General features: G+C 46.5%; 1 long non-coding RNA gene across 2 annotated transcripts in view; it reads left to right on the forward strand.

The window, feature by feature from the left end:
* Positions 1–24,833: 24,833 nt before the first annotated feature.
* The window catches only part of LOC111553594, a 39,707-nt gene continuing 37,685 nt past the window's right edge, over positions 24,834–26,855 (forward strand). For both annotated transcript variants that reach the window (XR_002734997.2, XR_002734998.2), the window contains exon 1: positions 24,834–24,971. This is a non-coding gene — a long non-coding RNA (uncharacterized LOC111553594). The remainder of the gene's footprint in view (positions 24,972–26,855) is intronic.

Raw genomic sequence — 26,855 nt, forward strand, 5'->3', positions numbered from 1 at the left:
TTACTATTTTCTCTGCTTTGTTACATCTGTGCTCCCCAAGCAGTTTTGGAAAAATATCAAGGAAAGTGAGCAAGGATCTATCTTGATGCCTACAATGAAGAAAATTTGCTCATGCAGTTCTCATGTCCATCCTTCAATCCAACCGAAAATGTAGACAGGCATCATCCACTTATCCATCCACATACCCACCCACCTATCTACCCAACTGTCCATCTACCTCATCCACCCACATATCCATCCATCCAGTCACCTAACCACCTATCTATCCATCCATCCATCCATCCATCCATCCACCCACCTATTCAGCCACTCACTCACCTACCCATCCATCCACCCATCTGTCTATCCACACACCCATCTATCCACCCATCTTTTCATCCTTCTACCCACCCACCCATCTATTCACCCACCCATCTATACTCCTATTCATCCACCAAACCATACTATCTACCCAACCTACCTATCAACCCACCATTCACCCATTCATCCATCCACCTACCCACCTACCCATCCACCCACTCCTTCCACCAATCTAACCATCCACCTATCCATCCATGCACCCATCTATCTACCTACATTCCCATGCACTCACCTATCTACCCATACACTCACCCCCCATTCACCCATCCATCTCTCCATCCGCCCATCCAGTATTGACTATATACCTACTATTGACCAGGATGTCTGAAATACCTCTGGCTACGATATTGAGCAAAAACTACATGGGACCTTATCGTCAAAGAAGTAAATAGGTATAATCATGTGTGAGGTGTGTTCTGGTAGGGGAGGTGCCAGTGTAAATGGAGCATTCTGCCACTCTGGCCTTAAGCCCTTGCTTAGCTCCCATGTTCCCTCACAGGCATTCCACGAAGATGGTTGATTTATCATCAAAGGGCATTATTCTTTTGGTACTTTCACAGGCTGGCTCATTCAATTTAGTTATCCATGTGTATGTCTTATTTCTTTACATGTATGTGTAGGTGCTTGGTTGCTTGAGCTGAAATCCCACACTCAGCTACTTGCAGATTAAAGATGCAGTGGCCTGTCTGAGCACTCATTACTTTGAGAATGTCCAAGGTGCTTTTGTGTTTAGCTGAAGGGGTGATGGGCTTGTTTTTGTTTTGATGGCATGGCTGGGAGGGAGGTTGAAAGACGGTATGGGAGGACACAGCTTCCCCTCTGCCCTCTGGTCTGGACTGGCCTTTAAGGAGGGTGTATTTGCGGCCAAGAACAAGAAAGCTTTTCTATTACAGACATTATGAGACTGAGTTTTCCCCATTCTGTCAGGTTCCTATTCATCTGGCACCCTAAGGCGGCTGGCTTGGAGCATCAGAGAACAGTAATAGAAGGAGGAGACTCACATTCTCCCAGTGCACCATAAGCAAGGGCAAGGAGGGGACCCTGCCAGTCTTCAGTGTCATGGCACCCACATGAGGGAGTCTGAGAGGAGAGGGAGGTGGTGGGTGCAGCTGAAAGGCTGCCTGGGAGAAGGGAAGTTCCCGCGGACACGGTCAGGAATCTTCTGGGGGTGCGGCTGCTGAGGGTCCTGGGGTAGCGCGTGGAAGAGACAGGCCGGGAATCACCCCCTCACACCCCTAATGCATAGGGCCCAGGGGCCGGGGAGCCCCCCTCACACAGGCTGCATTTGCTGTGCTGCTTCCTCCACCGCCCAGGGCCAAGGGTCAGATTCGTCTCCTCCGCGCCTTGTTTTGCAGCCTGCGCGGCTGCAGGGACGTGTGGGGCTCTGAGCAGGTGCGGTGGGCGCGCTCCTCCGGTCTGTGGGGGTGCTGGGGGTGCTACGAATGAATGCCTGGGCTCAAAGCTTGGCCTTGATGACGTCTTAGCAGTGGCTCCCCCGCTTCCCCGTGGAACTCTGTCCTCCTGGCGTTTGCCTGCCGCACCCTGGGCAGGCCTATCCTCCGGCGGAAACTCCTCTCCCTCCTCCCGGGCCTGAGCGCTCTGCTTAAGGTCAGCTCCCCGTGGTCCTCTCCAGGGTCCGCTGCTCTCTGTGGAATGTCCAGGAAACTCCGCCTTCTTCTCTTTTGGTGCTCTTCACTGTCCACCTGTGATGGAAGCCGCTTCTGCGCAGGGCGCCTCTCTCCGTCTCTCCGTCTGCTCCCGGCCAGCGCGGGCTGTGGGGGAGAATTTTGCCTCCTGGAGTGCTTGGCACATACTGGACCCCCAACCCAAGACAGCGGCGCCGTCCTGCTAACCTCTCCTGTCGGGGACTGCTTATCACCAAGGGGCGCTTCATATGTCACCGCAGGGCAGCATTGAAGTCAAGATTTAAAATTCTTGATGCTGCACAGAAGTCACCGGGACAAACAATTTCCTTCTGAAGTTATAGTTTGATGCCTTTCAGCGGGTTAAGCAGACACTGAGCCCACCCTGAGCTGTAACTGTAGCCCCCCCCCCCACCTTTTTAAAAACAAACAAACAAACAACCAAACAAACACCTAGCATTATGGGCACCTAGATCATAGCTACAAAGAGCCACAAAGGAAACCACCCCCTACCAAAAAAAACCAAAAAACAAAACCAAACAAAAAAACAAAAAATAAACCAGTTCAATTATTAGCATCAAAACTGCTGAGCATTTAAAAGAGCATCTCGATGAAGATAATTACGGGACCAGCATCATTCTGCTCCTTCTCAGTCCTTCAGCCTGTAGAGCACACTCTAGGTGATGTTTTCCTCTTGTTTATTTAGTTGACTTCTAAGAGCAGGGAGGATTTATCCCTACTAATCCGTGGACCATAAATCCAGCTCAGGCAGGCTGCAGCCCTGTGCTGCTCGGCTGGGTGCTCAGATGCCCAGTGGAAAACATCGCGGCGACTGGGTGAGGGCAGCACATCACGCTCCCTGTTCTCATTCTGGCCGGGAGATTCCTTGGCACAACTTACCCCAAATTCCATTACAGCAACGTGATGGAAATTTCCCAGCATCCAGGATTTGTGCAGCCCAGTGTGCAGACAATCAGCGTTTGACTCTGCATAGCAAAAATGACAAAATCTGTATAGAGCTGTATGGTTAGTAAAATGCTTTCACATCCCCTCCCAGGTCTTTTTGATTCTCAGAACTCTCTGTGAGGTAGCCAAGGCAACTGTCAAATGCAGTATAATTAAAGTTCTTTGGTGGCAAGTAACAGCAACTGATTTTTGCTAACTTTAGCAAAAAAGGAATTTATTGGGGGAGGGAGGATGTAGAGGGACTCATATAGTTAAAGGAACAGCTAAAGAACCAGGCTGAGATAAAACGGCTTATATTGTCCATCCTTGGGACCCTATGCTCATGAGTCAAGTGACCTGGGAACAAAATTTCAAGAGGCCCAGCATGAGTCAGCACCTGTCCCCCGTGTAGGGTGGGGTCTCTTTACTGACAGAGGCCTGCCAGGAGGATCAACAAGGAAGGGTTATTGGGGCCAGAGCTGAGGGAGTTTATTCTCAAGATGAATTTGAGATTCTCTTATCAGGTTAAGGAGGTCGATGGGTCAAAAACGACCATGTGTATCATCACCTCCCTTTGCAGATAAGGAAATCAAGATGCCAAGAAGTTCAATGATTTATCCAGAAAACCACAAATGTGAAGCTAAGGCTTTAATTCAAGCCATCTGACTGAAGTCCAGTGAGCCCCCAGCCTGCTTTCTGAATATACTGTGGAAACAATGCAAGATCAGCAAAGACCACTTTGAAGATACCCATCAAGCCACCGGTGTAACATTTGCCCGTTTCTTCCCAGACTTGTCCTCAGTTCATTTTCATTATCACCCAGTTTCAGTCCCACTGTCCCTGTGCCCTGCCCACTCATCCACAATTCTCCCCGGCCTGGTATCTTCTGCAGACTTTGGTTTTATGATGCAAATAGCAGACCACCAGCAGGAGAAGGAAGTTTTGTTTGGAGTCAGGGGATCCCTTGTAAGTTACAGAAATTTACAAAGGCAAAGGCAGCCATGTGCTCAAGATTTAAACTTCCTCTAGATGTTTCTTGGCAGAAACCATTGGGACAAGTCTTCAACTTCTGAAATTATATTTTGAAGGCAGTGCCACACTTTTGCTGAGGGTGAATGGGTAGATTACTCCATGAAGGCACATTAGGAGATGCCTCTGTTAATGGATTATTCTTTCATGGGGTTACCCACACAAAAACAACACAAGTCAGTGTCAAGTGCCTTTTAGGCCTCTTTTTAATTTTAAGAATCTAGAGAAGGAGGTAGCAGATGGAGATGCTGAGCCACACGCCTGCAGCCTTGTGATAAATCAGCCATGAGTCCAGAGAACCAAGTCTACTTTTCCTGATTCCAGAGGCTCTGGATGAAGTCAAAGCAATTGTGTTCCAGGTGCTTGTTGCTGTTTTCAGGATGACTGCACAGCCAGCCTTGGTGCCTCGATGGGCCTGCCTCCTTCCTGGAATGGTGAGCCATAGTAGCCATCCCAACAGGATGAGCTCTGAGAGGAGCTGAGTGTACAGAGACTCTGAGACAGGGCCCCAACATTGTGGGAAATGTGATGGCTAGAATCTGAGGATACCTGGGACTGTTATGTTTAAACCACCAACAGCTCTTCTCTTTTTCTAGGTGGAAGTTTGGGTTATTCTTTCCAATTACTTATTTGGGGGAAAAGATTTCAAAGGGCCTTTGGTTGCATCCTACAGTACATCGGGGAGCAGGCACAGTCCCATGGAGGTGAAGAGCCCTTTCCTTATGTTCTGTTCAGTTCTTGCCTATGGCCAAGCTAAGCCCTGTTGGATCTGGGCCAGAGTCAGGTGATGTTTACTGCCCTATACACACTTTTGGCTCCCATGCACCTGGCTCAAGGGTCCCTGCCCCCTTGACCAGGGTGGTGATGGGGTTCATGGAGTGGTTTAATGCCCCGGCCAGCTGGCATCTCGATGGCCTGGACTCTGGAGGGAAGATCCCGGGTGCCTCCTGTCCTTCTTGCCCATTGTTGGGGAGCAGACCTTGTGGGATGGGCTCTCTGGGCTCCTAGCTTGGGACTTTGGATAAAAGGCTTGGACCTCTGCTCTATGAGTGGTGAGTTGTAATTCTGATTTAAATATGATCAGACATTGTTAGAGCTGTATGAAGGGAAGAAAGAAGTGCATTTATGATCCAGTTCTTAAAATAAGAAACTTGAACCTACTGGTCTGATAACATGGAATGACACAATTGCATTCTGCACATCATCATGCAAAGGTGGCTTAGATAAGGTATGTTTTCTCCCCCTTGCTGATTTTTGGAGAGGGAGAGGCCCTGGACACTGGTAGAGGCACCATTATAAAAGCACTCAGAGGCAGGTCGCAGTGTCATACGCCTGTAATCGGAGCATTTTGGGAGGCTGAGGCGAGAGGATTTCTTGAGCCCAGGAGTTTGAGGCTGCAGTGAGCTATGATTGTGCCAGTGCACTCCAGCCTGGGGGACAGAGTAAATGAGACTCTGTCTCAAAAAATTTTTTTAAAATAATAAAAGCATTCTGAAAGAGTGGTGGGTGGGTAAATCACACAATTCGTATTTCTAATTTGGCCAGTCAGTGGGTGAAAGGGGCAGCTGGAAATCAACCAGTCCAGGATATATTGGATGATAGCTGGACTGTTGTTGCCATGCAAGTTGAGATGCCAGAGGGCTGGGGGCCCTCTGGACACTGTTTGCAGTTGTATCTGGCATTCGCTTTTAAGATGTTTCTTTTTCTCATCTGTTTTGTCATTCTTCCTGTTATCCACAAGTCCTCAATATATTTTTGTAGAAGTTACAACCTGACAAGAGAAAGAAATAAAAGATATTCAATTAGGAAAAGAAGAAGTCAAATTGTCCCTGTTTGCAGATGACATGATTGTATATTTAGAAAACCCCATCGTCTCAGCACAAAATCTCCTTAAGCTGATAAGGAACTTCAGCAAAGTCTCAGGGTACAAAATCAATGTGCCAAAATCACAAGCATTCTTATACACAAATAACAGACAAACAGAGAGCCAAATCATGAATGAACTCCCATTCACAATTGCTTCACAGAGAATAAAATACCTAGGAATCTGACTTACAAGGAATGTGAAGGACTTCTTCAAGGAGAACTACAAACCACTGCTCAGTGAAATAAAAGAGGACACAAACAAATGGAAGAACATACCATGCTCATGGATAGGAAGAATCAATATCATGAAAATGGCCGTACTGCCCAAAGTAATTTATAGATTCAATGCCATCCTCATAAAGCTACCAATGACTTTCTTCACAGAATTGGAAAAAACTGCTTTAAAGTTCATATGGAGCCAAAAAAGAGCCCACATTGCCAAGACAATCCTAAGCCAAAGAACAAAGCTGGAGGCATCATGCTACCTGACTTCAATCTATACTACAAGGCTACAGTAACCAAGACAGCATGGTACTGGTACCAAAACAGAGATATAGACCAATGGAACAGAACAGAGCCTTCAAAAATAATACCACACATCTACAGCCATCTGATCTTTGACAAACCTGACAAAAACAAGAAATGGGGAAAGGATTCCCTACTTAATAAATGGTGCTGGGAAAATTGGCTAGCCATAAGTAGAAAGCTGAAACTGGATCCTTTCCTTACTCCTTATACGAAAATTAATCCAAGATGGATTAGAGTCTTAAATGTTAGACCAAAACCCATAAAAACCCTAGAAAAAAACCTAGGTAATACCATTCAGGACATAGGCATGGGTAAGGACTTCATGTCTAAAACACCAAAAGCAATGGCAACAAAAGCCAAAATCGACAATTGGGGTCTAATTAAACTAAAGAGCTTCTGCACAGCAAAAGAAACTACCAACAGAGTGAACAGGCAACCTACAGAATGGGAGAACATTTTTGCACTCTACTTATCTGACAAAGGGCTAATATCCAGAACCTACAAAAAACTCAAACAAATTTACAAGAAAAAAACAACCCCATCAAAAAGTGGACAAAGGATATGAACAGACACTTCTCAAAAGAAGACTTTATCCAGCCAACTGACACATGAAAAAATACTCATCATCTCTCACCATCAGAGAAATGCAAACCAAAACCACAATGAGATACCATCTCACACCAATTAGAATGGCAATCATTAAAAAGTCAGGAAACAACAGGTGCTGGAGAGGATGTGGAGAAATAGGAACACTTTTACACTGTTGGTGGGACTGTAAACTAGTTCAACCATTGTGGAAAACAGTGTGGCGATTCCTCAAGGATCTAGAACTAGAAATACCACTTGACCTAGCCATCCCATTATTGGGTATATACCGAAAGGTTTATAAATCATGCTGCTATAGAGACAGATGCACACATATGCTTATTGTGGCACTATTCACAATACCAAAGACTTGGAATCAACCCAAATGTCCATCAGTAACAGACTGGATTAAGAAAATGTGGCACATATACACCATGGAATACTATGTAGCCATAAAAAGGATGACTTCATGTCCTTTGTAGGGACATGGATGCAGTTGGAAACCATCATTCTCAGCAAATTTTCGCAAGAACAGAAAACCAAACACTGCATGTTCTCACTCATTGGTGGGAACTGAACAATGAGATCACTTGGACACAGGAAGGGGAACATCACACATTGGGGCCTATTGTGGGAAGAGGGGACGGGGGAGGGATAGCAATAGGAGATATACCTAATGTAAATGACGAGTTAATGGGTGCAGCACACCAACATGGCACATGTGTACATACGTAACAAACCTGCACATTGTGCACATGTACCCTAGAACTTAAAGTATAATAATAATAAAAAAAGGAGTTACAGCCTGATCTTAGTGTTGGGGAGATTGAGGGAGGGGACTTGTGTCCATGGTAGCAGGAAAGAATACAGGAGCAGTGACAGAGCATGGGGAAACCGCTGTGATAGCAGGCAGTGGGATGCACGTCCTCCTTGTGATGAGGCAGCCGGCCGAGGAGACTAACGACAGCAGCCTGGACCCACGGACTCTGCAGATCTTCTATGAGAGTCGCAGAGCCCTTTTGGAGGGAACTTGGTGAAGGATGGGGTTCCCTGCAGGTAGGTGTGGAGTAGGGGCTGGACTGTCGTTATCTGGGCATTGAGGGCCATATGGGTAGCACAGAACCAAAGGGACAAATGGCCACTAGACTTCCCTATGACTTAGCTCTGGTGACTCTCAGACGCTGTGCCATTCTCCTTGCTTTGCCTTGTCTTCTCTGAACGTCCTGTCATTGCTCCCTGACCCTCCTCCATCTGTGTCACTCTGCAATGACAGGCCACAATGAGGACACAGTGTGAGCAGAGGGCCGGGCAGCTGTTCACCTCCCATCACACCCAGATAAAACTCCAGCTCATGTTTGCCCATCTCCTGGAAAAGTCTCTCTGTCAACAGCATTTCAGGATCTCAGATTCGGAAGATTACAGCTTTAGTGAGGACAGCACTGTGGCTGCGGGTGAGGAGAGCACTGTGGCTGCGGGTGGGCATCTGTGCTTCTGCCCGTGTGGGACCCCTGGGCCACTGATGCTGGGGGAGGATGTGGTTAGTGGCCACACAAATGCCTAAATCCAAAGACGCTGGAAAGTGAATTAATTCACTAAAAAATAGGTTGTTTCTTTAGTGAATGAAATAACTTAGATACTTCATTGAGTCACATTTTGGATGTTTATTTTTATTTATTGATGTTCCTATACCACAGGGACAGACGTGGTGGCTCACACCTGTAATTCCAGCACTTTGGGAGGCCAAGGCAGGTAGATTGCTTAAGTCCAGGAGTTCAAGACCAGTCTGGGCAACATGGTGAACCCTTGTCTCTACCAAAAATATAAAAATTAACTGGGTGTGGCGGTTTGTGCCTGTAGTTCCAGCTACTTGGGAGGATGAGGTGGGAGGATCACCTGAACCTGGGGAGGTCAAGGCTGCATGCGGTAAGTCATGATCGTGCCACTGTATTCCAGCCTGGGTGGCAGAGCAAGACCCCGTATCAAAAAAAAAAAAAACAAAACAAAAAAAACAAACAAACAAAAAAAAAGAAAAGTGAATTCATTCAAAAACAGGTCGCTTCTTCTTTAGTAAATAAAATACCTTAGAGACTTCATTAAATCATATGTTGGATCTTTATTTTTATTTATTGATGTTCTTTTGCCACAAATTATTATGAGTCCATTTATCAAAATCTCAGAACACAAGAGGAAAAAACAGTTGGAGTTAGAGTGACCATAAAATAAGCGATATATAAAATAAAGGACACCGAGACCAAGTACGGGGAACTGCTTGTCTTCCGAATGGAAAAGCACCCAGAGAGCAAGCCCTTGGCGGCAATGCAGTGCAGCAGGAGGGTTTGTTCTTGGCAGCAACGCAGTGCAGCAGGAGGGTTTGTTCTTGGCGGCAACGCAGTGCAGCAGGAGGGTTTGTTCTCGGCAGTCTGGTGAGGCTTCCTGAATATCTCCATCAGGGATGGGGTCTCTACGTTTGCCTCCAAAAGTTTTTCAAAACTAGACAAGTCCTCCTGCCTCCATAGTGACCGCCCCCAGTTGCCTCTGTTCCTCCCGCCTGGGCAGTTAAAGTCGATGTTCCCTGACTCAGGCTTTTTTCTCTCCTATCCTAAGTACTCCCAGGTTGAGCCCAGCTATGCTGGTCATGGTCTGACTCTTACTTTGTCCTCTTTCCTGAGCTCTAGTCTCCAATTTCAAACTTCTTGCGGCTTGTTCCGCCTCTGGGCCCTGCAGACATCTTCTGCTTATCAAATGGAACCGAACTGTGTTTCTGCATGTCTACTTTGTTATGTTGGTGAATGACATTTTCTTTCTGGAATGCCTCACGCCCTTGCTTTTCTGCCTGGGAAATCACTATTGATCTTTTAAGTCCTTCTTAAATGTCACCATCTCTCTGCTGCCCTCTGAGTCATCAGGATGAAGTAGCCACACTCTCCTCTGTTCCTGTGGCACGGGGACCCTCCTGCCATCATCGGCCCTTAGGGCCCTGCCATGATTTGTCTGTCTTCCTTTTTTTTTTGAGACAGAGTCTTGCTCTGTCACCCAGGCTGGAGTGTAGTGGCCCGATCTCGGCTCATTGCAACCTCTGCCTTCCAGGTACAAGTGATTCTCCTGCCTCAGCCTTCCGAGTAGCTGGGATTACAGGTGTGCACCACCATGCCCAGCTAATTTTTTAATTTTTAGTAGAGACTGGGTTTCATCATGTTGGTCAGGCTGGTCTCAAACTCCTGACCTCAGGTGATCTGCCCGCTTCGGCCTTCCAAAGTGCTGGGATTACCGTCGTGAGCCACCGTGCCTGGCCTGTCTGTCTGTCTTATTCTAGAGCAAGGGCAGGCTTGCTTTGATGGAATACACACGCAGACTGGGAGCTAGCTTTGTGTTCACTAGCTTACTAGCACTCCCGACATGCTTGTGGATGAGTCCAGGAGCAGTCAAAGCAAAGTCTTTCCTGACTGGCAGGAAAGCAGTCACGGGGAAGTACAGTGTGCCCCACCTGGGAGGCAGAGCAGAGATGGCGTCTCATCCCAATGGCAGGAGCTTCTGCAGGAAGCAGGAACAGAGCACCCCTGCAGAGGCCACTCACTGTAAGAACAGGCAGAGCAGGGTATGTTGTTTGTGTCTGACCTCAGGGAAGAACTACAGAGAAGGAATGCTGTGCTCCAAAACTTGGCGGTGGAAATTATTTGCCTCAACTATGATAAAAAGTTTGCCTGCAGCTGGTCAATGCCCTACTGTCTTCACCTCTGAAACATCCCAGGAGCACTTGAAACTGGTTCTGTTCTGGGAGATTACTCAAGACAATTTCTCCCTAAGTCTGGGAAAACACGAGGGCTCAATTAAGCGAAACACTGATAGATAAGTTAAGTATGTAAAGGAAAAACTAAGAGCTTTATGTCAATGATTAAGTATTTCTGTTTCTTTAAAGCTTGCCCCCGTCTTATGCAAATACATTACAGTTAAATGTTGGCTACGTAACATTGGAAGAGGATGTGGTTAATGGCAAAACAAATCCCCAAAGAAAAAAAGTTGAAAAGCTGATTCATCTTAAAAATATTTCAGACGACTTAAAATATTTAAGGTTCATTTTGGACTTTTTGACAAGTAAAGACCCAAATATGAGCAAATAAAACCATTAAGGCTCTTTCGGTATGGAATGACAAAAAGTGAAAAGGGGTAAGACCACCACGTTGTTAAAATCATGAAAAGCTTAGATTGGGCAAAGGTTCAGTCTGGAGGCCACAATGAAGGAATATTCCCGAAGACAAGAAGGTAGTCAGTGTCAGGGCCAATAAAAAATGCTTACATGTGTTGAGTAAAATAATGTTTTATAGAGTGCATTACTATAAATGCATATAAGAAGGCCAAATAGGGGCTTCCAAGTTATGTCTGGGTGGCATTACTGAATTTTGTGAGAAGAGACAGAATACTGTACTGGGTGAACCATCACTTCTATAGCTTGCATGGCCTTTCTCAAGTGTGAATGCATTCACTCAAGTTCCTGCGGTGTTGCAGAAAGATGTATATGTTTGGAAATATATTAGGAGATTGAAAAGCTCCTGACGAGTGGTCATTTTTACAAGCATAGAACCTCATTTGAAATCTGAAGCGCTTTCAGCATGCATGGGTGAGAAGCATGGGACTAAGTAGGGACCTCTGTCCTAGCATTACTTTCTCTGTTGAATTCATCCTTACCAGATGCTCAACTCTTTATGTGCACACATCTGCCTTTTAGGAAGGATCTCCAGGAATCCTGTGGGGAGAGGCTAGTGCTGGGGGAAGACAGAGGGATGCCTGGAGAGGACAGAAGTGAGGCAGGTCAAGGCAGAGGGGGTTGCAGGAGGAAGATGCAGTGTCCGGTGTGAAGGAGAGCTAGCAACAAGAGCAGAAGCCACTGCCCACTGACAGTCGCTCTGGGCCAGGCTTCCGTTCTGTGGGTAGGCTGTTTATCTCAGGGGCTGATTCTCTTTAGACTCAGTTTTTTCTCTTTCTCTCCTTCTTCTGATTGCAAGAAGTTTAATTCCATGTTCATTTCCAATTCTTGCATTCAAGCTTATAATTTATCATTAAACAACGACGACAACAACAAAATAGGCATATGGAAGGGACTCCAGGCAGACATTGCAGCAGGGCAGCGTAGGGCAGGGAAGGGACACCACATTTGGCGAGGCCTTCTGTGTGCCCAGCTGCATGTGGCCACCTGCCAGTGTGCATCGTGTGCAGCAAACGTGTCAAGTGCGCTCCTGCATGAACCTATCCGATGCTGAAAAATCTTGTCAAGTAGAACTTTCTCTATCCCCATTCTATAGATGAAAGAACACAGCTAGGAGGAGTTGAGTAACTTGTTCACGGTCACAAAACTGAGAAGGGCCGAGCTGGCCGTCACCTGTGTGTTATCTACTGCACTCAGGCTAGAAAAGGCATCTAATCAATTAGGCCCTGCGGACTAATCTCAAATCTCTAATTCATGGTGAAATCCCTGGTGAAATTTAGAAGGAGATTGGACATAGGCTCTGAAGGAATGTTGGCTCAACCGCCTTCAGGAAGGTCGGTCTATGTAAGCCGGTTGAAGAATATCTTATGAACCAGACACCAGTCCAGCAAAGGCCGTGGTGCGATTGTGATGGGATGCTGGCTCCAGCCTCAGCAGCTCAGTTTGGGTTTGGCTTTGTGGCTGGGTGTGCTCTGTGATCAGGGAAGTCTGCGGCCAAGAAATCCTCTGGGCCTTTCTAGACATCTCAGCATCCTTTTAGACAAATGGGGCACTGGCTATGCTTCATGCTAAACATTTACTTTGATTGCTTTCACTGATAGCATAGGACTTCTCCTATTTTATCTTGGCTGTTCTAAGAATGTCTGGAATGGTCAGTAGAATTCATTTATTCAAATAATGTGTATGCGTGTCCTCTGTGTGCCAAGCACTGGGTTAGAGTCAAATGTGAGCAGTGGGTATTCCAGATCAGCACTGTCTTGTAGAGCCACCTATGATGATAGAAAAGCTCTGTATCTGCACTGTCCCATACAGTAGTAACTAGCCGCATGCAGCTAGGATGACCAAGGGGCTGAACTTTAACAAACTTTAATGAATATAAATATAAATCGCCACATGTGTCCAGGGGCTACCCTACTGGACAGCACAGGCCTGGATTAATCTTGGATTGTATTTTGAAAAGTTGCAAACTCAAAAAATATTACATATACTGGAAACATAATGTATAATTGTTAAAATTTTAGTAAAATTATATATTATACACTGATATATGGTTGTAATAAAGGTAAATAGAATTTCTATGTATTGATTTATTCAGACATTTAGGTGGTGTCTTCTATGTGACAGGCACTGTGCTAGATTCTGTGAGAATGCAAAAATGATTTGTAAGACAGTTCATGTTTTTAAGAAGAAACTCACAGCTTTGTAGATAAGTGTCTACACTCACACACGTACACTTACACACCCACGCATATGAATACCAGGTAATCAACTGCCTAATGCCCTCAGGTAAGTATGCTTCACAACCATCAGATCACTGACAGTAGCAGTCATCAGATCCAGAGGACACATGTGCATTTCTTTTTGAGAACAAAAAGTTGATCTCATGGAAGTAAAAAGTAGAACAGAAGACACTAGAGGCTGGGAGGAGTAGAAGGATAGGTAAGGTAGGGAGACATTTGTTAAAGGATATAAAATTACACCTACATGGAAGGAATAAGTTCTAGTGTTCTGTAGCACTGTAGGATGACTGTAGTTAACCATAATATATTATATTGTTTCAAACAGCTAGAAGGATACTGAATGTTCCCAAACAAAGAAATGATAAGTATGTGAGACAATGGATATGCTAATTACCCTGGCCTGAGTGCTATAGCTTCTATGTATCCAAACATCCCTATGTACCCCATAAATAGGTACAATTATTATATGTCAAATTAAAAAATACTTAAAAAATCAAGAGGGGGATAAAAAAGAATAAGGAAACCTTTCCCAGAAGTCCCCCAGCTGACTTCCTCTCATATTTCTTTGCATTTCTACGCATCTCCCTGCCTAAACCTATCCCAGACAAGAGGAATGGAATTGTCATGACTGGCTTAGGCCAGTAAGGATTTAGCTCCTCTTTTATGGATGGATACCTGACCAAAATCAGGGTTCTGTTAGCAAGGAACAGGGGCGGTGCAATGGAGATGCAAAGGCAGTCACCGTCTCTCTGAAAATTTACCCATCCTCCAGATCAGAAGGAGCCTCTCCATTCACGGCACCCCATTCATTCGTCTATGACAGCACTCACAGAAGAGAGTGTGTTAATGTGTTTGCTCAAGGGCCTGATTTCCTGTTAAGGATTGTGTAACCACAACGCGCTCTTCTCTGTTAAACTGAGAGCTCATTGATGGGGCGGGGCACGTCTCATTCATCTTTGAAAACGTGGCACCCAGCGTAGTAGTTCCTGGCATATCCAGAGCTCCATAAATATTTGTTAGATTGAATATACGTTTGTTCAAGAGCAACTCAATTAATATCTTCTTTCTTCATTTGTTTTTCAAAGACTACACCTGTGGGTCTGGATTGCAGCTGGAATTGGAAGGGAAATGCGTTTCCATTGAAGGAAGAAGTATGAGAGTGAGCAGGCAGGTGTCAGCGGAGCTCAAGAGAATAATGTCAAGTGGACGATGCCTTACAGGCAGGAGGAGGCAGATCAGTTAGGCAGATGTGCAGAAGTTAAGTGTGGTTCATGCAGAAACTTCCAAGTGGATTCAAGAACCAAAGCCTTCAAGAAGTTGGTGTAATTGTCACTTGGAATATGTTTGTATTAATTCAGGTAGAATATATTAATAAACAATATTCTTATCAAGAATCTTCCATTTACAGCCCTTATTTTTGCCCTTTCTTTTTGCCCTTTCTTTTCTGCCTGGCTGTTTAACTCCTGGATATCTGACTTAGCTACATCTGCAGCTTCTCACTGATATGTTTACGGGGATCAGATGCCTGTATTCTGATTGCTTTTCCTGTCTCTGGATTTAGATGTGATCCATGTACACATTTGCTCCGAGTGAGATCTCAGAAAGCAATGGGCCTGGGCTTCATTATCTCAGCTCTCCACAGAAAAGCATCTAACAAATTGAGATTTAATGTTACATCTTCAGCTTTGTGGAGGGACGCTGACAAAGAAATGTGCTTTTGAAGAACAAACCTGGGTATTTTCCAAAAGCACGGTGGAAGACTTTATCCACCATATGACTCAAAGTCCTTTTCACAGTAACCCGCAGGGCAGAAAAAAATGTTTGTTTCTCCAAAGTAACTTTCAATTGACCTATCCCACACCTACTGTCACTGGGGACTCAGGACTGGGTTTTGCCCCAGTGGTAGCATCTATCTGATCCTGGTGCCTGGTGGTATCCATTTATTGGCTCCTTTCAACAGATTTTGATTCTGTTTTTATGATTTAATTTTCTCTTTTATATTGTGGTTAATTTTCTGAGTTGCCTCAAATGTTTATGTTTGCATGTATTTTTTTTCCTACTTACCTATACCCATCTACCTCCCATCTACCCACCCACTTACCTACTTGTGTTCCTGGCTATGTATATGGTGCATACTCTCTATCAGCCCAGGATTCTTTAAAGTATCTGCATTTTCTTTTCCTTTTTCTTCTTTGACCAGATCATACCTACAAATAATATGGAGGATTCAGAGATAGGAGTTCCGGAGACGTGGGTCTGATTCCAGCTTTGCCTCCTGCTAAGTATCTAATCCTGGGCAAGTCATGTAGCCTCTGGGTGTTCCAATCGGGCCACCTTTAAAATGGGAATAATTCTGTCTACTTCACTTATCTCATAGAGCCAGGTGAGGACATTCATATTTTGGCACATAATGTAAGAAGGTTGTAGATAAAGCGTTTATTAGGATAACGTCTTGGCTAACAGGTTGGGCAGACCAGTTGACATCCTCAGGGTATCATTAGAAGAACCCAAAGGTCTTATCCAAGTGTGTTTCCCACCAAAAAGTCTCACATTTCCACCTTTAGATCTTTTGTTAAGGATCCTGTGGGAAACGTAGATATCACAGGTTATTAACCCCATCAAGTCACATTTCTATTTCAATCTACTTATTTCACATTTTTGTTAAAACTTTTGAAGAAAATGAACATCTTATTGAATTCATTTTAGACTGCTATTAGCTCAGATTCACTTTGTGAGTTAGAATGCCTCTTAGAAATATAACACCCAGGGAAAAACTTCCGGGTGAGTCTTTCTTTTTTGATAGTGCCACATGAGTCCGCCGTTGGCTAATCCCCATGAACATGGACTTCGTCTTCTTTAGATGCTTTAGGACATGTGACTATGCAGTTAGGGAGCTGAGATCTGAGGCAGGGGAGTGTAGGAAAAGTAAGTTATCATGGGGAGTGGAGTTGGAAGACAGGGTGGGGGAAGGATGATTCTGGAGCACTTCGTGTTCCGTTCCAGCCTGATGAGGCCCAGGAGAACTTTCTCTGGCCAAGGAGGCCCAGGTGAACTTTCTCCATGTGGAGAGCTATCGAGAACTTGAGCTTCCAGCATAAACACAGGCTGAACCTGGCTTTGGGGAATGTGGGCCTCCAGCCCATTTACAAAATATCACCCTTTTTGTATGGCTTGGAGGAGACTCTGGAGTGACTTATGAATTCCATGGAGCCCTGATGTAGCCATTGGCAGTTCCCAAGCAGGAAGCCAGTCCCTCCATTTCTTCCCAAAATTCTCCCAACCACATCCCACCTCACCTCCTGGCTGAGACATCTTTTACTATGATCATTTTACTGGTAGGAAAAATGGGGTGCTAGAAAAGTTACCTGACTTTGCTGAAATTCACACACTAGTTAATGGCGGGGCTGGTGCTGGAGCCAATGTTGGGCCTCATAAACTCCTACGAAATGTGCCAAGACTGGCCACTCTTTTCTGCAGGCCGTGCTCAGGGTAGTTCATGTAGCTGATGACCTTGAGAAATGAGGTAACGTCTTCCCTCATCCCCAAAGAGCAGACTTTCTTACTGTTTGCTATGAAAGCAGTGGATTCCCCAAACTCAGTGTTCCTCGGCTGTGACACAAACCCCCTTCATGTGTGTATTCATTGATCTGAGCCTGTTGGGTCATTTCTGTGGAACTCAAGGGCAAGTGTAACTGATGAAATATGCTTGTGTTCATCTTGCTTGCTACGTTACCAGTCCTGTATTTCAGATCCAGAAGTCTCATGTCTTCTGCCAGCATCTGTGAAACAGGCTAACACTGTCTTATAAGTTGGATAAAATAAAATCTAAGACCTGACCCCCAGCTTCCTGAGTCCTGGCTGGAGCTTTCCCACCATAGCACTCAGCGTATGTAACCCAGTCCAAGAGGAAGAAATGACGGTGGCATCGTGAGATTTGACCCAAGTTTCTTTTTTTCTTTCTTTTTTTTAAATACTTTTCTGGGCCTGGCCTGCTGTTACCAGGCCTTTGGTGGATGTGGATAGCAGGTAGGTGACTGGCTTGCTGGTAAGCAGAGATCCCTGGAAACCAGCCCAGGCCAGGCCAGGGCAGGAGCAAAAAGGAAGAGCAAGAGTGGAGAGGGAAAAGGACACTTTGCAAAGACATTTTAATGCCCCGTCACCATCTTACATACCTGTCACGTCACGAAAAAAGGAATAAGGGTGGAGAAAGTGTTTTGCTAAAGGCATCTGTGGCCTAGGGACACAGATCTATGAAATGGGGTAGCATGATGAAGCAGGAGGGAAGGCTGGGCAAGTGGGGAGTGGGGCAGCACCTTGTGAGAGGGGAGGGCCACTGGGAGGGCAGCAATGGGAAAGATGGTGCCGTGTGGGCCAGGGTAGAAGAGGGGAACCAGGACAGGACGTCGTTGCGATCTTGCCTTCGTGATATTCAAGTTGCTTTTAACCTGCTGACTGGTTTCTTGCAAGAATCCTAAAGAAATCTTAGGCAGTGAAGCGAGATCTAACCATAAGTGAGTGTCATAGCCTTTTCACACTGGACAACCTCCTCCCACATTCACCCCATAGAGGGGGAGGCCCACTCCAGCCAAGACTTGTCAACCAGAAACCTGAAACCATAGCAGGTGCTTCTTAAAGTAACCTTCCCTTCATTGATGGAAGCAGATAGGCCTCTGTCATACAACTTTTAATTGCTTGTCAAATATTTGACTAAAATTGAGTAGTTTTCCTTCAGGGAAAGTTAGTACTCTTAAGTCACTAGCAAATGAGAAGTTGGTAAAAAAAAAATTGGCCAAAGCACTCTGTGTGTGTACACAGTGGTGAATGGTCAATACGTAACAATTTCTGCACTGCTAGAGATTCTGTTTAATGTTTAATTAAAAAAAGACCACTTATATGAAGTATCTAAAGTAGTCAAATTCATAGAGACAGAAAACAGAATGATGGTTGCCAGGGGCAGCGGGGAGAGGGAAGGGGTGAGCTGTTGTCTGATGGGTGTAGAGTTTCAGTTTTGTGAGATGAAAAGGTTCCAGAGATCTGTTGCATAACAACATGAATATACTTAACATGACTGAACTGTACACTTAAAAATGGTTACAATAGTAAATTTTATGTTTTGTGTATTTTAGTCACACATAAAATAATTTTACAGGAATCCATGTGGAAAGTGAGCACAGTATTGATTTTTATAGTTTTGACTCCCGTGACTGATCTAAATTAACATGTTCATGCTATGGGAAAGGGCAAAAGTTAGAAAGGAAAGAATTTCCCTTGTATTGAATTTTAGTCAACTCTTTAGACAAAGAGTTGGAGATATATATGGATATATATATTTGCTCACACATGTAAATAATTTGTTTCTGTTTTTGTTTTTTTGAGACAGAGTCTCCCTCTGTTGCCCAGGCTGGAGTGCAGTGGTGTGATCTCAGCTCACTGCAAACTCCACCTCCTGGGTTCAATTGATTCTCCTGCCTCAGCCTCCTGAGTGGCTGGGATTACAGATACCTGCCACGACACCTGGCTAATTTTTGTATTTTTAATAGAGATGGGATTTCGCTATGTTGGCCAGACTGGTCTCCAACTCCTGACCTCAGGTTATCTGCCTGCCTTGGCCTCCCAAAGTGCTGGGATTATAGGCATGAGCCACTGTGTTGGGTAATGTAAAGAATTTGAATACACTTCTTCCCATTTCAGTAGAGTTCTCTGAATTTTTTTTTTGTGCAAAAGAAAATCATTTCAATACTTGTTAACTTTGCAGCCATTGTAAAAGATCACTAGTGAAAGATACTTCTGGGTATATATCCAAAAGAATTGAAATCAGTATCCTAAAGAGATAGTTGAACGCCTGTTTTCATAGCAGAATTTTTTACAATAGGCAAAAGGTAGAAGCGATCCAAGTGTCCACTGACAGGTGACTGGATCTACTCACACAATGGTGAATTACATATTCACACAATGGAATATTATTCAGTCTTAAAAAGGGGGGCAATTCTGACCCATGCTACAACGTGAACGGGCCTCGATGACATTACGCTAAGTGAAATAAGCTGACTGCAAAGCAAAAGACAAATGCTGTATGATTCCACCCATATGAGGTACCTAGAGCAGTCAAATTCACAGAAACAGAAAGTAGAAGGGTGGTTGCTGGGGCTTCCGGGGGCTGTGGTGGCGGGTGGGAGTTCGTGTTTAATGGATACTGGGTTTTTGTTTTGCGAGATGAAAAGAGTTCTGGAGGTGGATGGTGGCAATGGTTGCACAGCAATGCTAATGTACTTCATGCCACTGCACTGCCTACTTAAAAATGGTTACATTTTTTGTCATGTGTATGTTAACACAGTTAATCCAGGCTATAAAAATACTGTTAAAGAAAAGAGCGCTAGTTAAGGAAGCAACTCATCACTTTGCCATCTGGGTCATTCATTTTAGGAGCCGCTGGCCAAGCCATGAGCTGGGCTCGCAGGACTGATAAGAGCAGTCTGCATAACTTACTCTGGTGCTCCGCATCCAAAACCAACAGGGCCTAAATCTCGTTGAAACCCGTAAGTCCTGCCTCACTCTCCCTCTCTTCTTTCTGACACTGAGGTCCTCTTGTCTGGAGCTGGAAAGCAGTTGAAACACACAGGACCTGCCCCTGCCCGTTTGGTGTTCTTCCCACATTCTGCAGCATTTGCAGTTCCCTTCATGCATTTCTGTGTGCATGAGGAAGATTTTCCAACATCAAAGTTATTTCTGCCTTTCATCATTAAAGAAAGTCTTTGATTCAACCACAATCATCTCTGAATGAGGTAATTCCTGCAAATGTTTCACATGTAAGAATTGGCAATTCCTAAGCAAGACCACCGCCATATTGAATAAAGACGTCCATTTGGTTGGCCCTTCCAGCCTCACCAGGGCAAACGTAACTGGAGGCTGGCCTTCTCCCACCCCAGCAAGCCGTGTGGACAGGCGACTGTGTGATGGGAAAGCCGTGCCATGAGAACGCGTACTTCCTCCACAACCACAGGCTCATGTGTTGTTTTGTAAGCAACATTTCTGCTGAGAAAAAAGCAGCTGGGCACTTAAGACTCCTGGCAAAACCATAATGGTGGCAAACAAAACTCATATTGCAAGAAAAGCTGTGTTCTGTTCCCCTGATCAGCATTAGCCTGTAGGTATTTAGTTGAATTAAGTGAAGGAAATGATGAAATTAATCCATGTTAAAAAGCAATGAATAGTGGATTCATTAATCCGGAGAAGAGGTGGAAGGCTGCATCACAAAAACAAAGCTCAAAGCCAAGGCTCTCGCAGCCACACCCCTGGGATGGCTAAAACCGCAACTTCTTTGTTAATTCTCAATGAATAATTAACCGGAGGTAGAAGTATTTTTGAGTTTTAGGAGCTCTGTCTCTGTCTCTGCATTGACTGTTGAATCGGAGGCCTCAACAATTGGTAGTTTTGGTTCACCCCGATTTTCAGACCTCTCTTCTGTTCTCACTGCTTCAAGCTCCAAGCTGGCTCAAGCCTTTTCTTCCTCCTGCTGAATCCTAGGGGGAAATTCTAGAATTATCGTCATCATCCCCTTTTACAGATAAGAAAGTAGAAAGTTAAACAAGCGATTTTCTCAAAGTCACATACTGAGAAAGAGGTTGGATCCGGGAAGGTGGATTCAGTGGATTAAGTGAATTAAGTGGATGAACAGCCTGGCCCTTACCCTGTCTGTTGGATTGCCTTACGTTACTGGGGTATTTGCTCCCCGTTTCTTCCGGCTTCAGTCAACAGGGGCCCTGCCGCTGTCAGCTCCCAGCATACGAGGCCTTCTGCTGCCCATCCTGAACTCAGAGTCCTGTGGGCACAGGGAGACCTGCCGGGCCATGAAAGGAGAGCAGAGAGCAGAGTGGCCACTGGCCTTGGAGGATCAGAGCAGTGATCTGGATGTGCTGGGATGATGCCCTGGTTAGATTTTCTAGTCCAGTCTGCCTGGACTATGACAGAATTCCTGCTGGCAAAATCCGAGTCCTCCTCTTGGGCAGGACATTCTGCCATTCCCATGTACGGCACGGTGGGTTCCTGACACATATCTGAGGTTGTTTTAATGGGGATAAAGCTTTTTTTTCCACTGGTTGAAAATGCTGAGGAGAAGTACGTCCACCTTAATGCTAGCCATGCCAAGGTGTGACCGCACCTGTGCAAATCCTTCAGGGAATGAGAGATCGGGTCAGAAGGGAAGAGAAAACCTTGGGTTTGGGTCACAGAGGGAAAAAGAAGACACGGGAGAGGGGTCATGGTGTTACCCTGTGTCTGTCTCTCAGTTCTGGACAATCTGGGCGCAAGTACACATGGGCACAGGGACATCAGCTGGGTCATGGGATCTGGGGGAGATTGCCTGCCTCAGGAAAGAGGTGAGACCTTGGCAATGCCTACCATAGGTGTTATGATATAACAGGGTTGGGGGATGGTCTAAGTGGTTTTCCCTCAGTTGAAGTGGGAAGAGAAAAGTGACTGGGTGTGATTTTATGCCACTGATACACAGAGATGATCCGCACTCTGCGGCACTTTAAAGTCAGCATTTTAAGAAGTGTTGCGGGTGACATCACAGCTAGGAATGGGTCTTGTCCTTCACAGTGAGGTGAGGACTGGCTTTAAGCTCCTCCAGTCTGCCCCACAACATGTGAAATTCTGTGTGCTTGGTGTTGGTGAAAGAAGCGGCCACTCTTGGGACAAGAACCTCCTCATCAGAAGTCCAGGTTCTGGAGCCAGCTCCCAGGTTTTCATCAGGCCCTGCCACTGGCCAGTGGGGTGGCCTCATGCAACTTACTGAATCTCTCTAAACAGGGTCAGTGACACGCATTGTGAGGCCCAGCACAAAATGAAAATGTGAGACCCCTTTCCAAAAATTAGGACGAAGGCATGCAGCTGAGCGCTTGGCACAGTGTTACTGCCTAGGTTGCTGCCCATGGAGCTAGCCCGGTCTCAATCTCAAGTGGATTGAAATTGTGTGGACCCAACATGTTATTACTAAAAAGGAGCTTAGAATGCACATTAGTGTTACTCAGAGGCGAGACACACACGTTCAGAGAAGAGTCCTTTACTGGGGTCAGGCAACGAGGGTTTAGCCTTGCTGTCCCACGAATGTATAGGGCCTCAGTTAAGTCCCTTCAAGCCTTTAGGGTCTCTACTTATGGAAAGGACAGGAAAGGCTTCCCTACCTCCCTCAAGGGCAGAGAGAACTCACATTCTCTGACAGGACGAGCAACTCACCTCAGGACAATGGGACTCCCAGGGTCTCCCTCTGTAAGGAGCAAACCAGGATGGCTGGTCACTGCATTAACTGGGCTTTTGTCAGGCTTTTTCTGGGCAACCTACGCGCCTACTCTCGTGTCACTTAACTTGTACCACAGCGCTATGTGTGAGACAGATGGCATCACCCTCCTGTGACAGATGTGAAATCTGAGTTTTGAGAGGCTACCTGTGACTGGGGTTAGAGTTGGGGCTGAACTGCTCTCATCTCCAATGGCTGTGCTTTCATATGCATCAGGGATCCTTAAATGTTCACATCAAAAAAATGGAGTGATCCTCAATTTGTTCACATCAAAATTAGCGGGAGAGGTTAGAATCCAGAGGTTCTGATTCAGCAGTTTGGGGAGGGGGCCCGAGAACGCGCATCTCTACAGAGTTCCCAGGTGACGCGCATGCTGTGGTGCCTGGACCGCACTTTGAGAACCACTCCTCTGGGCCAGCGTCCTCCGTCTTGGAAGCACTGGGAGAGCCGCTGGAGAGCTCTGACAACCGGGACGGGCGTCCACCGCAGAGGCTCTGCTGTGATTGGTCTGGGGCATGGCCTGGGGGGAAGCGTTCTGGAAGTTCTCCTCCCATCATGGAATGTCCGGATACAGCCAGGGCTGGGGTGTCCTGCTCTGTACCTTGCTCTGTACCCAATATGTGAAGATGAAATGAGGCAGTGGGTGTCAAACGGCTCTGCCACAAATGCAGGTGTTAGTTCTCCTGGCCAGAACGCTGCCGGCGCAGAACCCAAATCAGATAGTGGAGTGCATGCCGGGGCCCTTACAAACGATTAAGACCAAATCAAGGCCAAAGAAAATGAATAACAGATGTCTGGGCGATGCTGAGGCCATGTCTGACTTTGAGAAAATATTGGCTGGGATCAGATAAGAGGCAACTCCCGGGGCCAGCGGTGCCTTGTCCTAAGGTGCCCGCTGAGCTCAGGAGGTGCGGGCTGTGGGGCCCCAAGCAGGCACAGGCGTCCTCCAGCCCCGGCTGCAGCTGCTGACTGCTTTCCTTCTACTTGGAAAATGCCTGCTCCACGTTAGCCCACTTGTGATGGTGTCGCGGAGCAGCAGCTGTGGGAAGGGGCTTCAGGAGTTCTGGTCCTGCTCAGATAGGATGCTTGGCATTTGGCGATGCGGTTGGTGGAGTTAGAAACAAAACCAAAACCCACAAACACAACAAAACACCAAAACAACAATCCATCTCCCCCGCAACACCCACTTAAACTTGAATTTCAGATATGCAATGAAAAATGTTTGGATAAGTATGTCCTAAGCAACACTCGGGATATATTAATACTTATACTAAGAAATTACTGTCCGGGCGTGGTGGCTCACGCCTGTAATCCCAGCACTTTGGGAGACCAAGGCAGGTGGATCACCTGAGGTCAGGAGTTCGAGACCAGCCTGGCCAACACAGTGAAAACCCCATCTCTACTAAAAATACAAAAAATTAGCTGGGCGTGGTGGCGGGCGCCTGTAATCCCAGCTACTCAGGGGCTAAGGCAGGAGAATCGCTTGAGCCCAGGAGGCAGAGGTTGCAGTGAGTTGAGATCACGCCATTGCACTCCAGCCTGGGCAACTACAGCGAAACTCCACTTCAAAAAAAAAAAAAAAAATTACTCGTGGGTTCTCTGCGTTCCAATTTTAGTGGGCATCTTGCCTGTTATCTCTACCCCTATTTGGGGAGGGCTTTATTTTCTTCAATGGCGTCCCCACCTCAGGGCCTGTGTCTTGCACTCTCCCCCTGAGCGGGTAGCAGAGGTGTTATCACAGAAGGAAGGTTCTGGGGAGTTGAATCACAACAGGCCTCCGCCGCTAGCAGGGCGGGCGCGCCAGGGACTAGGCCGCTTGGCAGGTTCGCTTTTCTTCTCTCCATTGCGCTGAACTCAAGGAGGACCAGGGAAAGTGGGAGCTGCTGCACTCACAGCTGAGTGTGCATGGCTGGTAGGTGACAGCCTGAGGTCTGTTCGGTGACCCCGGCCCCTCAGAGGGCCCGCGGAGACTCAGAATTAGCTGCCCTTACCACGGTGCCCGCGGATGGGGGTGCGGATCCACACCCCAGAGGAAGGCCCCTCCTGGGCCGCGAGGACCTCGCTGGCGGCCGCTTGGGGGCAGCAGACGCCCGCCCTGCGGGGAGGTGGGGCCTGCAGGCCGCGGGGCCGCTCTAGGAGCCCGGCCGGCCCGAGCAGGTGGCGGCGCCGTGTTCCGGAAGCCCGGCCCCGAGCGCTGTGAGGGGCACCTGGGGACGCTCTGCGAGTCTCTGTCCCAGCCCTGAGCTCGGTGGAAGACTGCAGAGTCCTGGGCCCGCGAGGTGGGTCTCCGCTCTGTCCAGACGCGGGCGCTCTCCCAGTGGCTCTCGGGAAAAGTGCCCTCGATTTCATGCCGGGGAGAAGGGCCCGAGGCCGGGCCGCGCGTGTCCGGGGAAGCCTGAACCGCCGCCCTGGGTGTGAAGGGTGCGGGTGGGGGTGCAGTTCCTGAAGGTGAGGAGGGGCTCATGCTCCGTCAGATCTGACAGGGGTTAGGAAGGCAGACAGTTATTTTGAAAACTCAAGAAAAAGAGAAATGAACTGCATTTCCTTTTCGTTTGGCTCCAATTCCGTGCCTGACTCTTCTGTTGTGCACAGGGTTGCTCAGCAGACGCTGAGGCTGTGTTTTGTTCCAGGGACGGAGACCAAATATTAGTTGAGCGAGTGTGAGAAACATGCTGTGAGCAACGTTCATGCCGCTGCAGTAAATCTGTGAGCGCCCGATGTGGAAATCAGACCCGAGCCCAGCTGCCCAGGCGAGCCTCTAGGGTTTTGCCTGTTTATGGACCTGCTGATACTTGTAATGTCGGGAAGCCCGGGGAGGGCAGCGCTGGCACCCACGCAGCCTTTCTAACCTCGTGTGGAACTAGGAAAACAGTGTGAGCTTCCAGGAGTGTGTATTTGGGAGGGGACACATATGCCCCCGCACATGACAAAATGTGTGCATGCTTGTGTGTACTGTTTACATGGAGTGTGTGTGCGCACGTGCATGTGGGGGTTGGTGTGCATTTCTAGACGGCAAGAAATTCCAGTAGAACTTCTGACTTTCATACGATTCTACAGATATTCTTTTCCATCCGTCCCCTGTAATGATGACTTCAATGGGTCAGATACTCTTGAGCCTTTTCACCAACGATCTTTGCTCCAAATCTTCCCTCAGCTTCTCACTGCCTGCATCCTTCCTTCTGCGATTAGACTAGGATCTCAGTCTATTGCCAGAGGTCTGAGACTCTCCTCAGCCCAGCGGTTGTCAGAGAGACCATGGTGGGAGGGCATCTTAGCCTTCACTCCTTCTACTGCAGGTTTGAAACTCAGGCTGCCTTAAAGGTAAACCAAGATACCACACAGATAATAATAGTACGGTAATAGACTCACATTTGTATGGAGAATTAGGATTTACAGTTTCCCTACTTTTTTTTTCGTTTAATCCCAGAACCAGAGCAATCAGAACGTGTGTGGTCCCCACGTGTTCCTCCATGAAGAGACTGATGGAGACTGAGGTTAGGTAGACAGCAAGAACAATTTTGGCCACCTCATTTTCTCAACTGATTTGAGATTTCTCTTCCAGACTGCTGGTGCCAAGAGATGGGTGGATCGGCAGGTGTTGTTAGCAAGGACAAAGGAAATCGTTATGTTATTGGCTTAGCTGTTATTTAAAATAAAAACATAAACATCATTAAAAATAAGCGCTTTTTTCCGGGAGCAATGGCTCACGCCTGTAATCCCAGCACTTTCAGAGGCCAAGACCGAGGCAGGCAGATCACTTGACCTCAGGAGTTTGAGACCAGCCTAGCCAACGTGGTGAAACCTCATCTCTACTAAAAATACAAAAATTAGCCCGGTGTGGTGGCACATGCCTGTAGTCCCAGCTACTGGGGAGGCCGAGGCAGGAGAATTGCTTGAGCCCGGGAAGCGGAGGTTGCAGTGAGCCAAGATCACGCCACTGTACTCCAGTCTCAGGGAAAGAATGAGGCTCTGGCAAAAAAAAAAAAAAAAAAAAAAAAAAAATTGCCCTTTGGGTATGGCTGTGTTTTCTCTACACACATGAACTGTTTCTTTGAAAGGACAACTTCCTTTTCCTGACTGTGCTGCATCTGACCAAATTCCAAACTCCTGTAATTTAAGGAAATAATATACTTTGTGGAAAAATTAGAAAATATATACTAGCG

This window comes from Piliocolobus tephrosceles, chromosome 18 (genome assembly GCF_002776525.5).
Source record: "Piliocolobus tephrosceles isolate RC106 chromosome 18, ASM277652v3, whole genome shotgun sequence".
Classification (NCBI taxonomy): domain Eukaryota; kingdom Metazoa; phylum Chordata; class Mammalia; order Primates; family Cercopithecidae; genus Piliocolobus; species Piliocolobus tephrosceles.